Here is a 14,429-nt window from a genome sequence, read left to right as displayed (position 1 = left end):
TAAAAGAGAAAGCCCAAACATGATTCAAGGATACAAGGTCCCATTTCAATCTATGGAGTATCTATTTAGAGAGTCTAATTTTCTATTTGGTTAAGGTACAAATACACAGGATTTTATTTACAGTTACACTTTAAATAATAACCTGACCTTATGCGCAACTGGTGTGCCACTAGATTCAAAATTAAAAAAGAAATGTTTTGAGTAAAGGTAATTTATTGCTGCTTATGATAAATACCATGAACATGTTTCAAAATTTATTAAATGAATAACATTTTCCATTCCAGATACAAACTAAAACTCAAAATTATAAAGTTGATAGAAAAACATAAAAGTGCTCACCCTTTCACTAGCCTTCCAAAAGACTAGTTGATGAAATTATAGATACCAGGAAAATGTAGCAGAAAAGCCATGCCCTTCTTCCCTGTCTAGGGTCCAGAAACAATTATAGATCCTACACGTACCTGATACAATAAGAAGAAAGCAAAGTTAAGAATTAAAACTAAATTAACCTATTATTTCCTCCAACTGATTTGGGAATTAAGTATTCAGAATAGTAATTCAGGGATCTACAATTTCTTTTTTCTGTAAAGGACCAGAAAGTAAATACTTTAGGCTTTATTTGGCCACAGTTTCTATCACAACTACTCCTAACACTACATGAACAGCCATAAGCAATACATAAACATGAGTTTGGCGATGTTTAAATCAAATTTGACCTGCGAAAGCCACCAGCAAGACTGATTTGATCCACAGCCTGTGGGTTACAGAGCCCTATTCTTTTTAAGATTTATTTATTTGAACGGCAGAGTTGCACAGAGAAAGAAGGAGGGACAAAGAGAGATCTTCCATCTGCTGGTTCACTCCCCAAATGGTGGCGAGGCCAGGGCTGGACCAACCCAGAGCCAGGAGCCAGGAGCTTCTTCCAGGTCTCCCACATGGGTACAAGGGCCCAAGCACTTGGGCCATTCTCATCTGCTTTAGCAAGGCCCATCAGCAGAGAACTAGATCAGAAGTAAAGCAACCAGGACTCAAACAAGCATCCACATGGGATGCCGGTGTCACAACACTAGACCACAGACCCCTATTCTAATCAAAAGGATTTAACACTAGAACTGGATGATGGATCCAGTTAAAAAACATAGGCAAGTGTTTAAGAACTCCTGGGGCCCCAGTTAATTCATTTCTTAAGTGAGGCTTAATAACAATTTCTCTTTGTCTTAACAAGGGAAAGTGCTTTTTATATAGAAGAACTATGGTCTCATTAAATTGTTCAAACCATTCAATTATACTATGGGATAATTAACAAAGCACACAAGATTCAATAGGATATTTTTAATACAGATGTCCTTACATTGGCTACCCAGGATTCAGAATAAAATAACTTTAGAATTAAAACCCACAGGACTAGCGTTGTGGCACAGTGAGTTAAGCTGCCACCTGCACCCCATATTGGAGTGCCAGTTGGAGTCTCGGCTGCCCCGCTTCTGATCCAACCAGTTGCTAATGTGCCTGCGAAGGCAGCAAAGGATGGCCCAAATGTTTGGGCCCCTGGCACCCATGTGGGAGACCAAGATGAAGTTTCTGAATCCTGACTTCCACCACTGCAGTCACCTGGGGAGTTAATCAGCAGATGGAAGATTTCTCTGTCTTTCAATTAAATAAATAAATCTTTAAAAATAGGTAAAATAAAATCATAAACGTAAAGTTTTTTTAAACATCTAGAATTTTATCCCTCATTTTATTCATACTTAAGAAAGTTTCATAGGGGTCGGCGCTGTGGCATAGCAGGTAGAGCCACCACCTGCAGTGCTGGCATCCCATATGCACACCAGTTCAAGTCCCAGCTGCTCCACTTCCAATCCAGCTCTCTGCTATGGCCTGGGAAAGCAGTAGAAGATGGCCCAAGTCCTTGGAGCTTTGCACCTGTGTGGGAGAACTGGGGGAAGCTCCTGGCTCTTGGCTTCAGATCGGCACAGCTCTGGCCAGCTCTGGTCGTTGTGGCCAACTGGGGTGTGAACCAGCGGATGGAAGACCTCTCTCTACGTCTCCTCTCCTCTCTATGCGTGTAACTCTGAAGTTCAAATAAATCTTTTATGTATAAAAAAAGAGAGTTTCATAAATGTTTTTTGTAAACTACTTCATTGACTGTTTCAAAGGAAAGCTGGATGAAAAGATGGTAAGTTTGTTGGATAAAAGCAAATGAAAAATAATTGTTCCATAGAAAATAAATATAGTCAGTAATTTAAATGATCATTATTTAAAGTCAGATACAATGATAAAGGAAAAGGATGGGGAGTGGCTTAATCGAAGATCCCATAAATAGTAGTGAAGTTTAAGCTATAATCAGGTCTCCTTTCAGTTCAGGAGAAAAGACTATTCCTATTCTGTAGCTATTTATACAAACAACTGTATTCCAAAGCACAACAAAGACAACCTCCTTCAGTATTCTCCAACTGCTTACCTATTTTATTACAAGAAAAAAAAACCGATGGCATTAACATGTAAGACAAATCTCAGTTTCAACGCTTATCTAAAATCACTTTCTCAAAGACAAAATTTTTTAAATGTTTAGAAAAGCAAAGGAGAGGCCGGTGCTGCGGCTCACCAGGCTAATCCTCCACCTGCGGCGCCGGCACACCGGGTTCTAGTCCCGGTTGCTCCTCTTCCAGTCCAGCTCTCTGCTGTGGCCCGGGAGTGCAGTGGAGGATGGCCCAAGTGCTTGGGCCCTGCACCCACATGGGAGACCAGGAGGAAGCACCTGGCTCCTGGCTTCGGATCAGCGCAGCGCGCCGGCCGCAGCACGCCGGCCTTAGCGGCCATTTGGGGGGTGAACCAACGGAAAAGGAAGACCTTTCTCTCTCTCTCACTGTCTTACTCTGCCTGTCAAAAAAAAAAAAAAAAAAAAAGAAAGAAAGAAAAGAAAACCAAAGGAGAAAATTCTTTCTCCTCCATCTAACGCCTGGCCTTAATGATACTTCTTCATTCCCTACACCTCCAGGGATCTCACCAAGAATATTTTCTCTAAAAGTTAGCTGGACTTGCAGCCTCCATTATTTCCTCCTTAAACTTGTAAGATCTCCTCCTGGATGTTAGTTCCTTAAAGACGCCTAAACTGCACACAAAAGGGGTTGAGCATTTGTTGAGCAGACATGAATGCGCACAGAACAATCGTGACCCTTAATAAAGGATATCAAGCCATATAACTATCACCTGTCTTGACGGTTAAGAAAATTATTTTAGCCTGCCAGAGATGTCCACAGCTCATGGTTAATAAGTACCACTTTATAAAGTTTCCGAAGACTTGATAACCACTTGGCACTGACCTACGTGCTGGGTAAGTAGAGGAAGAAAGGTGTTCTCCTCCCAAGCAAAGGGTACCGCAGGCAAACGCTTATCTCTCCCTCAGGAAAGGACTGAAAACGGAAGGCGACGTCGGTTCCCCACTGCTGGCTTCTGGAAACCTCGCCCGAAGCCAGGACTAGGGCCCCGCTCCAGGCCGGCCCGGGGCGCTGCAAAGGGCGGGTCCCGCGAGCCGCGAGCCGCGAGCCGGGCGCGGCGGGCTCCGACCGCTCGACCTTCCCCGCACTCCCGGCGTCTGCGGCTCCCGCCGACCGCCACTCACGCCTACCTGTTGTGCCCGGCTGAAGCCAGACTTTCCCGCAGCCCGGGAGCAAGGACAGACCGGAGTGGCCACCGGCCGGCCCGCGCCCCAGTCAGCCCCTCCAGGGCGGGTTGTGGCCTCTGGGGCCACGACACCCAACCCCTCGAGCCGCTAGCGCACGCGGGCTCTTAGCTTCCCCGGCGGCCACATCGCAGCCTCGACCACCCCCAGCATCCCCGAGCCTCCCAACTCACGGTGCGGGCCCCGGTGCGTGTTCCTCTCAGCAGGCAGGCAGCCCCGACACCGCCCCTTCGCGCCCGGAGCAGCCCCTCTCCCGGGATCCCTGACTGCTCGCCTTCGGGACTCCCCCTCGGCTCAGCGTCCGTCCGGGTCCCGCCACGTTACGGGCTCTGGGGTGCAGCACGGCAGCGTCGGGACTTGCCGGCGGCGGCGACTGCGAGGCAGCCGGGCGGGCGGGGAGCGTGCGGGGCGGGGTCGCTGAGCTCGCACGGACGAGCACCGCGGGAGCTGGCGGTTGGGAGCGCGCCCTGCGCCGCGCCGCCAGTCCGAGGCCCCGACAGCCGGTCGCCGAGCCATCGAACGCCCACTCTGGCAGGCGTGACTGCTCCACTGCGGAAAGAGCGATGGAGACGTCTGCGGGCCAAGTTGAGGCCAGGACAACAGCTTTGCAGTCCGGAGATTCCGGCCACAGCTATTTTCGTCAGTTTTTATCTCCAGCCAGAATCCGTGGGTGCAGCACCGGGGCATCTGAAGGCAAAGACACAGCAGGAGGCTGGAGAAATCCAGGCAGGACCAAGAGCTATGGGTGGAGGTGGTGGGGTGTCCCATAAGGCAGGGACCCCAGAGACCCTTGACTTAAGGGCCTGAAGTGACTTGCTCAAGGTCACACTCTAAGCCGATGGCAGAACTGAGGCTAGCTGGCTCTGACTCATGTGCGTTTTCCAACTGTGCTCAGCATTTTCAGTGTAATTTTTCAAATTTTATTTTGAAACAATCTGAACTTTACAAAAAAGTTGCAACTACAGTACAAAGAGCAAAGAACTTTTTGTTTGAGACTTAAGTTGCGGACAGTAACACTATGCCACATTGTCTCTAAGCACCTTCTACATAATCATGAAATAACTATCTAAATCAAAAACGGTTATTTGATACATTATTCTTTACCAGTTGTCCCAATGATGATCTTTATGGTAAAGGATCAGTTAAGGATCGAGTAGTGTACTTACTTGTATCTTTAGCTGCCTTCAATCTGGAACACTAACTCAGTCTTCCCTTACCTTACATATCCTTACCATTTTTGTATTTGAGATGCAAAGAGAGAGTTCCCATCTGCTGATTCACTCGCTCAAATGTTGGCAACAGTCCTAGCCAGGAACCAAGAACTCAATACAGATCTCCCATATAGGTGGCAGGAACCTAATAACTGGAGCCATCATCAACTGTCCCCCAGGGTGTGCATTACCAGAAGCTGGAGTCAGGAGCTGAACTGAGTATGCAATCCAGGTTCTCTGGTATGAGATGCAGGTGTTTTAACCAGTATCTTAACTACAGGTCTAAACTGGCCAATTATTTGTGCAGAACAGCAATTACCTTGAGCTTGTTTGATATTTACTCCTGAGTAGACTCAGGCTAGGTATCTTTGACAGAACTGTCAAAGAAGTGATTCTTTATTCTCATTGCATTCTGACAGGTGGCATGATTTTAATTTCTCTCATTACTTTCATAAAGTGTTATATAAAAAGTTACATTTTCCCCTTTGTAATTAAGAAGTTTGGGGAAATTCTTTGAAACTAAAAGTTTAAGGTGCTTGTAAATATCTTGTTTCTCATTAAACTTAATGTACTATTATTAGTATGGATCCAAAATTTTCTATATTATTAAACATGTAGTAATCTATTCTTTTTTATAGAGTACATTTTTAAATTTTATTTAAGGAATACAAACTTCATGCATTTAATATATACAAATTTGGGGACACAGTAATTCTTCCCCCACACCTCCCTCCTACGCATAATCTCACACTCCCCTCCTCCTACTCCCTTTCCCATTCTTAATTTTTACAAAGGTCAGTTTTAAGTTAATTTTATACTCATAAGTTTAACCCCACACTAAGTAGAGAGTTCACCAAGTAGTGTGAGGAAAAAAGAAAAAAAGAACAGAAACAAACAAATGAAAAAGAAAAACATTGTTCCTTGACAGTCAAGAGCTATTCAAAAATCATCACATCTCCAGGTATCAGTTTTGCTCCTATAGATTATCTTTCAGGTATTACATTAGTTACCACAGATCAGAGAGATCATATGGTATTTGTCTTTTTCTAACTGGCTTATTTCACTAAGTATAATGGTTTCTATTTGTATTTACTTTGTTGCAAATGACAGGACTTCAACTTTTTACTGCTGTGTAGTATTCCATGGTGTATACATATCATAATTTCTTTATCTACTCTTCTATTGATGAACATCTGGGTTGATGTCATATCTTAGCTATTATAAATTGAGCTGAAATGATTATGGGAGTATAGATAACTTTCATATGCTGATTTCATTTCCTTTGGATAAATTCCCAGGAGTGGGATGGCTGGATCATATGGTAGGTCTATAGTCAGCTTTCTGAGATAACTCCATACTGTCTCCCACAGTGGCTGTACCAGTCTACATTCCCACCAACAGTGGATTAGGGTACCCTTATCCCCACATCTGTGCCAGCATTTGTTGTTTGCTAATTTCTGTGTGACAGCCATTCTAACCAGAGTGAGGTGAAACCTCATTGTGGTTTTTATTTGCATTTCCCTAATAGCTAGAAATCCTGGGCATTTTTTCATGTGTCTGTTGGCCATTTGAATTTCCTCTCTTGAAAAATGCCTGTTCAAGTCCTTTGCCCATTTCTTTACTAGGTTGTTTGTTTTGTAGTTGTTGAGTTTCTTGTGCTCTTTATAGATTCTGGAAATTGATCCCTTATCAGCTGCATAGTTTGCAAATATTTTTCCCATTCTGTTGGTTGCCTCTTCACTTTGTTGAGTGTTTCTTTTGCAGAGTAGAAGCTTCTCAGTTTAATGTAGTCTCATTTGTTAATTTTGGCTTTGATTGCCTGTACTTCTGGGGTCTTTTCCAAGAAATCTTTCCCTATGCAAATATCTTGCAGAGTTTACCCAATGCTCTCTAGTAATTTGATGGTATCACATTGTAGATTTAGGTCTCTGATCCATTTTGAGTGGATTTTTGTGTAACGTGTAAGGTAGGTGTCTTGTTTCAAACTTCTACATGTGGAGATTTGGTTTTCCCAGGACCATTTATTGAAGAGACTATCTTGGCTCCAGGGATCGATTTTTGCTCCTTTGTAAAGATAAGTTGGTTGTAGATGCATGGATTGATTTCTGGAGTTTCTACTCTGTTCCACTGGTCTGCACATCTGTTTTTGTGCTAGTACCAGGCTGTTTTGATTATAACTGCCCTGAAGTATGTCTTGGTATCTGGCATTGTCATGCCTCCATTGTAATCTGTTTCTGTCATTGTTTATTTTGATGCTCAAATGATCTCATTTAGTTAGGAGGAGCCCCATTCATTCTGACTTCCATGCCTTTACACGTATGTTTTAAATTCTTTCCCAAATATTCATTATACAACATTTAAAAATATAGAATATTTGAGTTTATATACAACATACCTATCATCCAGATTCTATATTAACATTTTATTATCTTGTGCTTTTTAAGAAATAATTTATTTATTTGAAAGGCAGAGAGACAGAGGAGAAGAAGACAAGGAGCTCTCCCATCCACTGGTTCATTCCCCCAAGTGTCTGCAACAGCTAGTGGTTGGTCAGGCTGATGCCAGGAGCCTAGATCTTGGTATTAGTCTTCCTAGTGGGTAGCAGGGACTCAAGTACTTGAGCCATCATCTGCTGCCTCCTAAGGAGTGCATTAGTAAGGAATTGGAAGCAAAGGAGCTAGGATTCAAATTAGGCACTCTGATATGAGATGTGGGCATTCCAAGTAAGGGCTTAACAACTTGTCAAACATTGGGCTCATCTTGTCCCAGCCCAGAATGACTTAAGGGCCCTTCAGTGGAGAAGGGTATATAGAAGCACAGGGTTGCTAACTGCTACTAAGGAATCAAGACTCAAGCTGTCTCAGGGATGCAGCTTGAGAATATCTATACATTCATATACACATATAATACCTATTTATATGCATGCTTACACATATATTTCAACCATATTTCTTTATGTAAAAGTATAATTAAAACCTATATCTCATATATACTCATATATATTATTCCTTACAGTACTCTGTGAATATAAATACACTATGTGTACTTTACACACAATATACATTAGTTATATACTATAGTTTAGTATGTATTATATTTCATTTAACAATATTCTATCTATACATACACATGCTGTGTTTATATATATACATAAACCATTTACACATACTATATCATGTATATATATATACACAATATATATGTATATAGATAAGGTACTGTAAAGAATAGTATACTATATTTAACTAATATTTAAGATGTATTTATAGGGGCCAGTGCTCTGGAGTAGCAGGTTAAGCCACTGCCTGTGACAGTGGCATCCCAAATGGGCACTGATTCAAAACCCTGCTGTTGCTCCCCTTCTGATCCAGCTCCTTGCTAATGTGCTTGGGAAAATAGTGGAAGATGGCCCAGGTACTTGGGGCCTTGCACCCATGTGGGAGACCTAGACGAAGTTCTGAGCTCCTGGCTTTGGCCTGGCTCAGCCATCTGGGGAATGAATCAGCAAATGGAAGATGTCTCCCTCTGTCTCTCCTTCTCTCTGTAACTCTGCCTTTCAAGTAAATAAATTTAAAAATATGCATTTATTTAAGATATATATACATACATACATATACATATATATATATATATATACACATACATATATATACTGTGTATGTAGAGGCTATAGAGAAGTACCCTAAGAAAGTCACAAAACTATTAGGATCCTGAAGGAGACAGCAGTTACTATGAAGCCCAGTTCATGAAGGATTTAAAGAAAGAGATAACATTTAAAATGGGTTTTAAGAATGTATATAGATGGGTATATAGAATATACTTAGATATTGGAAAATAGTTTGTGTGGGTCCAGAAAAAGTGGTTTGTTGTGGATGAGCATGTGGTAGAAAGAAAACAACACTAGAATTTTAGATCTGGAAGCGATGTTATATATCATTGAGCCTAACCACTTGTTTTTATAGGACTCAAAAATGTCACCAAAGCTTTAGTTAGAGAATGAAATTAAAAGGAGAAGCCAATTCGTAGGGGGAAAATAATGAGTTTAATTTTAAACATATCACATTGAGGAGAGAGAAAGGCACCCCAGGGGAAATATGCAACTACAGCTCAGAAGATGAGTCAGAGTAGATGTACAGTCAGAATTTTTCCACCTGGAGCAGCAGCTGACATAATGAAAGAGAAAAGCAGAGACTGTAAGCACAGAACTCCAAAAACCACAGTTTCATTATCTTACCCAAGTCAAAATGCATCCCACGTTTCAACTATCTTTCTACTTTGTTAAATCTCAATAAAGAAGCTGCATTATAATTAGCAGGAAAAAAAAAAACACATAGCTTAGGAATCAGTGACTTGTGTTCAAATTCTAACACTGAGTAGGCATGACTAAGGGAAAACTGCTCCATATCTCTGAAGCTGTTTCCCCAGGCATAAAATGGGAATACTGTCTTTCCTAGGATGTTCTGAGGATATACAAAACTAGCGTGTTGCCAACTGTCAGTGATAGCTAGAATTAGGCATTCAGCTTGACTCTCCCAGTTTATATCAGCTTGTCAACTCAGTGTCAACCTCTGGCATACAGAAGGAACTCAGCAGATATCTGTTGAAGGAATGGAGAACTACATATACTTCCAATTTATTTTCTACTCCTTATCATATAGCTTTATACAATAGCAGAGTAATTTTCTCACCAGTAAATGAAGCATTCTCAGAAATAGAACTGTTGGATTTTAAGGATTGACATAAAAATTAGGAAGTAAGCTGGTGATCTTTATTGTTCAAGCAAATCTGGGGCAATGATTTTAGGTTCCAACCACCATACATTTGTTAAACTGAAAATAATACATTGTTTTTAAGATTTCTTCTACCCCTGAGATTTATATAAGAGTCAATTATAGTACACCAATATTACACAAACAATGGAATTCTAGTGTATCCATAGAACTATAAGGTCCTCATCTTGATTGTACCCTTTAAGAGGATAATAAAAAATTCCTTTAAAAAGGCATTCTATGAGGCAGGCATTTGGTCTAGTGGTTAAGACACCAATAAGGATGCCCATGTCCCATATCAGACTACCTGTGTTTGATACCCCGCTCTGGCTTCTCAATCCAACTTCCTGTTAATGCAGACCCCCAACTGAGTTCCTGGCTCCTGGTTTCAGCTCTCACCAGAGGCCTTTGTGGGCAGCATTTGGGAGTGAAGCAGGGGATGGCAACTCTCTCTCTCTGCATCTTAAATAAGTATTTTCAAAAGGCATTCTTGGGGGCTGGTGTTGTGGCACATATCAGAGTGCTGGTTCAAGTCCTGACTGGCTCTGCTTCCAATTCAGCTTCCTGTTAATGTGCCTGGGAAGGCAACAGAAGATAACCTAATTACTGGGATCCCTGCCACCCATGTGGGAGATCCAGATGGAGCTTCAGATTCCTGACTTGGGCCTGGCTCAGCCCTCTGTGTTGCAGCTATTTCAGGAGTTAAGCCAGCAGATGACAGGGCTCGTTCACTCTCTCTCTCTCTCTCTCTCTCTTTCTCTCTCTCTGTCACTCTGTTTTTCAAATGAATAAAAATAAACATTTTTTAAAATAATTCCTAAATAAGTTTGAGAAACATGTTATATTAATATATCACAGCCATTTCTTAAAAAGTCATTATGCATATTAGTAGGCTGCATTTAACAAACTGTTTCCCAACTTATTTGGCAATGGAATTTGTTTTAAGGAATTCGAGCTAATGTCTTTTAGATCTAATGTTCCTGAGAGCAGACTTTAGGAAATGCAGCTCTGGAAGTTTGTTATTATTGATCTACTCCAGGCACAACAGGTTGTTCAATGTTAATGGAACCACTGAGAAGACTGTGGTGTACACGTGACAAGCTCATGTCACAAACTCATGGGTTGGGCATAGCTTCCACTCTGTTGCTTTCAATGTAATTTGAAGCCTGAAATGACATTGATACCCCACTTCAACAAAAGAGCCACAGGCCCTTTGTGATTTAGCGTTCCACTTTCTGGTCTATCAAGCATTATTTTCAATGAACTGCTGATCTTGCTGTAATCTGTGACAGCTCTTAGCACTAGATTTCCAATGAGAACTTTTGGCCATGGGTAGGATTTCCCTCAGTAGGCAAACTACCACTATAAATATTCAGTCAAGAAGTGCTTAAAACATAGCAGCATAGATCTTGACCCATGATGGCAAGTAGGTTATAACCTTGAGGGAAACAGTGAAACTCAGGACTGGTGCGTTGAAGTGGGAATATTGAACAAAAGAAGAATATCTGCAACTGTGTATTTGATAATGTTTTACACAAGAAATGATGACGATTATGTTCATACCTGAGCAGAATATCTAAGGTCTCTTTTAAATCCTCATTCTGTGATTAGATGAGGAAATACAGTGCTTTACATAGACATGTAAGCAAACTTTTAGCTTTGCTCCAAAGTTGTTGTCATATTTTATAAAGCAAGTCACTTAACCTCTTTGGACTGCATTTTCCTCCCATGGAAAACAAGCATGTTTTATTGACTGGAACAGGTCTCTAAAAATCTTTTAGTTTTTAAATAAAATATTCTGTTATTACTCTTATAGAACTCTCTTCCAAGTAAATAGAGAATGTATTATTTTGAAATTTTTTTTATTTGAAAAACACAAAGTGAGAGAAAAAGACTGACACAGAGACAGACATACATCTCCTAGTCACTGGTTCATTCCCCCAAAGGCCCACACTGATGGGGGCAAAGCCAGGTTGAAACCAGGGGCCTAGAATTCAATCTAGATCATTTAAGGGTGGCATGGATGCAAGTACTTGAGCCGTCACTGGCTATTTCCCAGGGTGCACATTAGTAGGAGCCAGAATTGGGAATGGAGCCAAGAATCAAACCCACACACTCTGGTATGAGATGCAGGCATCCCAAACAGAATTTTAATGGCTACAAAAGATGCCCAACCCATTATTTTGAAGAAATGGAAACCAAAGCCTAAAATAGCTAAATGATTTTACCCATGTTTGGAACAAGAGTCCAGAAGTAATATTTTTAAAACCAGGTTTTCTGAATTCTTGTCTGGTATTTTTTTGTCATATTACCATAGTACTATATTTAAAACCCTATAAAATATATTAAAAACAATTTTTAAAAAGACTTTGTTTATTTATTTAAAAGTCAGAGTTACACAAAGAAAGAAGGAGATGGAGAGAGAGAGAGAGAGGTCTTCCATCCACTGGTTCACACCCCAATGGCCGAAATGGCTGGAGCTGCACCGATCCAAAGCCAGGAGCAAGGAGCTTCCTCCAGGTCTTTCCATGCAGGTGCAGGGGCCCAAGGATTTGGGCCATCTTCTACTGCTTTCCCACGCCATAGCAGAGAGCTAGATCAGAAGTGGAGCAGCCGGGTCTTGGGTTGCCAGCACTGCAGGCGGTGGCTTTATTCACTATGCCACAGCACCGGCCCCAACAACACTTTTTAAAATAAGATTGATTTATTTATTTGAGGATTAGTGTTAGAGAGAGACAGAGATGGAAATCTGCCATTCACTGGTTCACTCCCCAAATGGCCTCAACAGCCAGGGTTGAGCCAGGCCAAAGCCAGGAAATAGAAGCTTCCTCTGGGTCACCCACATGGTAGCAGAGGCCCAAGCACTTGGGCCATCCTCAGGTGACTTTCCGGGCCATTAGCAGGGAGTAGGATCAGAAGTGGAGCAGCTGGGACACAAACCAGCACCTATATGGGATGCTGATGTAACAGGCAGCAGCTTCACATACTATGCCACTATGCCGCAACTCTGGCCTCCTAAAAACACTTTTTAAAGCCTTTCTTAAGTATTTACTCAACTATTTATTTGTCAATATTATTAATGTTAACTTAGCATAAATTTTTGAGCTCAATGAAACAAATACAATCCTGCTACCTCCATATGACAATTATTTTCATTTCTTTGGTTTCCTTTCAATGGTTATGTACATACTGGCATGATTTCAATGGGATATGGCTCCCAAAGTCATGGAGACAGTTACATCCTAAAGTCAAAAGTTGATGGTTCTGGAAGGAGGGAAGCTTAATCCAACTATGTTGTCTAGGAGGTAGGCCTCGTGGCAGGCCCTTGGGTCACTGAGGGGCATGTCCTCAGAAGGTAGTCCTCACCACAGAGTTAGTTATAAAGGACAACTTGGGCCCAGCCCCTCGCTTTTCCTGGCTTACCTTGTGATCCTTCTTCTATCTGCACTCTGCTCTTCTATCCTCTGCCTTCACCAGACTACTCAACCAATAGGGCTTGGCTGATCTTGGACTATGAACCACGAAACCCATGAGCTCCAATAAGCCTCTTCCTGCATCAGTAACTTGTCTTGGGTATTTCACTGTAGCAATGAAAAGCTGACTAATACACATGTCTACCCAACATTACTCAAATGTAGCATATCAAATTAGTATTCATAATAATTATAATACAATTGGCTGTCTAAACATCAGTTTCTGGGTATACATTGCTAGTACTCAGTCACATGGAACCTGAGGGGAAGGAAAAGTTACTGTGATCAACATATTGGGGGAAACCTGCTACCTTACACACAGATAAGTGTAGTTGGCAAGGAGCAGAGAGCAAGTAAAGTGAGTCCTCTTTCTCCTCATATATGGCCTTGAAATCTCATGGCTAGAGTCATTCCCCTGGCCTTCATAAGAAAGTCAAGGAGAGAGACTTCAGGAAGACAAGGCTAAGATGCTGTAACCTGGGGTGAGACAGAAGATCCTCAAGATCTCCTCTAGCTTATTGCTTGAATACAGTTTCCACCTTGGAAGACCAGGGAGGCTGTGACCCTGAGGAGTAAGCAGCAACACTGGAAGGTTCCAGTGGAGAGGGGGAGGAGGATCAGGCAACAGCTCCCAGCAGTGACCATGGAGAGCCAACTCTAGATAATGGGATCTGGAGCAAACCCTTAAGAAGCGGGAAGGAGGTACCTGTGGGAAATCAATAAAAGTGGGGCTGAAAGGAATTAGAAGAGAGTCCTTGGTCTGTCTCTCAATGATTTCCCTGCCACAAAGTTCCTGCTGGGAACCACAGGAAATACCATCCTGTGCCAAATTAATCATAAAGTTAAACTCTCAAGGTGAAGGTGGAAAGTTTAATGACATTAGCTGCTCAGTTCTAAACATGAGCCAAAATCAAAGGAAAGGATGAGTCAAACCCTAGGACTGAGGAAGAGGCCTATGTTAATCAAATATTACACAAGCCCTCAACTCCTGCTGCAAGCTCTTCAGGTAGGTCAACTGCTTACCTGTACACCCATAGGAAAATCATAGAGGCTTCAAAAATTTATTAGAAAAAAAGAATTAAAAGACACTTTATTTTGGTACAAAAAATTTTGAAATCCATGCATAGTTTTTTGTTTTTTTAAGTTTCTTTTCTTTCTTTCTTTCTTTTTTTTTTCTTTTCTTTTCTTTTTTTTTTTTTTTGACAGGCAGAGTGGACAGTGAGAGACAGACAGAGAGAAAGGTCTTCCTTTGCCATTGGTTCACCCCTCAATGGCACACTGCGGCCGGCACACC

At 41.8% G+C, this 14,429-nt stretch overlaps 1 protein-coding gene across 14 annotated transcripts in view; it reads right to left on the bottom strand.

Annotated features, from left to right (window-relative positions):
- Positions 1-4,166, bottom strand: part of HEATR5A (HEAT repeat containing 5A) — a 147,906-nt gene extending 143,740 nt beyond the window's left edge. For 6 of the 14 annotated variants that reach the window (XM_051822142.3, XM_070053791.2, XM_070053794.2 and 3 more), the window contains exon 1: positions 3,856-4,166. The gene's annotated coding sequence lies outside the window, so the exon portion shown is untranslated. Of the gene's footprint in view, positions 1-339; positions 462-3,855 lie in introns of all 14 variants that reach the window. The other 8 variants (XM_051822144.3, XM_051822146.3, XM_070053795.2 and 5 more) reach the window with 6 other exon arrangements.
- Positions 4,167-14,429: the final 10,263 nt, after the last annotated feature.

The sequence above is a fragment of the Oryctolagus cuniculus genome, chromosome 12 (genome assembly GCF_051225735.1).
Source record: "Oryctolagus cuniculus isolate XC-2025 breed Fujian yellow rabbit chromosome 12, ASM5122573v1, whole genome shotgun sequence".
In the NCBI taxonomy this organism is placed as follows: Eukaryota; Metazoa; Chordata; class Mammalia; order Lagomorpha; family Leporidae; genus Oryctolagus; species Oryctolagus cuniculus.
Note: the sequence above shows the minus strand (reverse complement) of the source record. Positions and strands in the feature narration are given on the sequence as shown.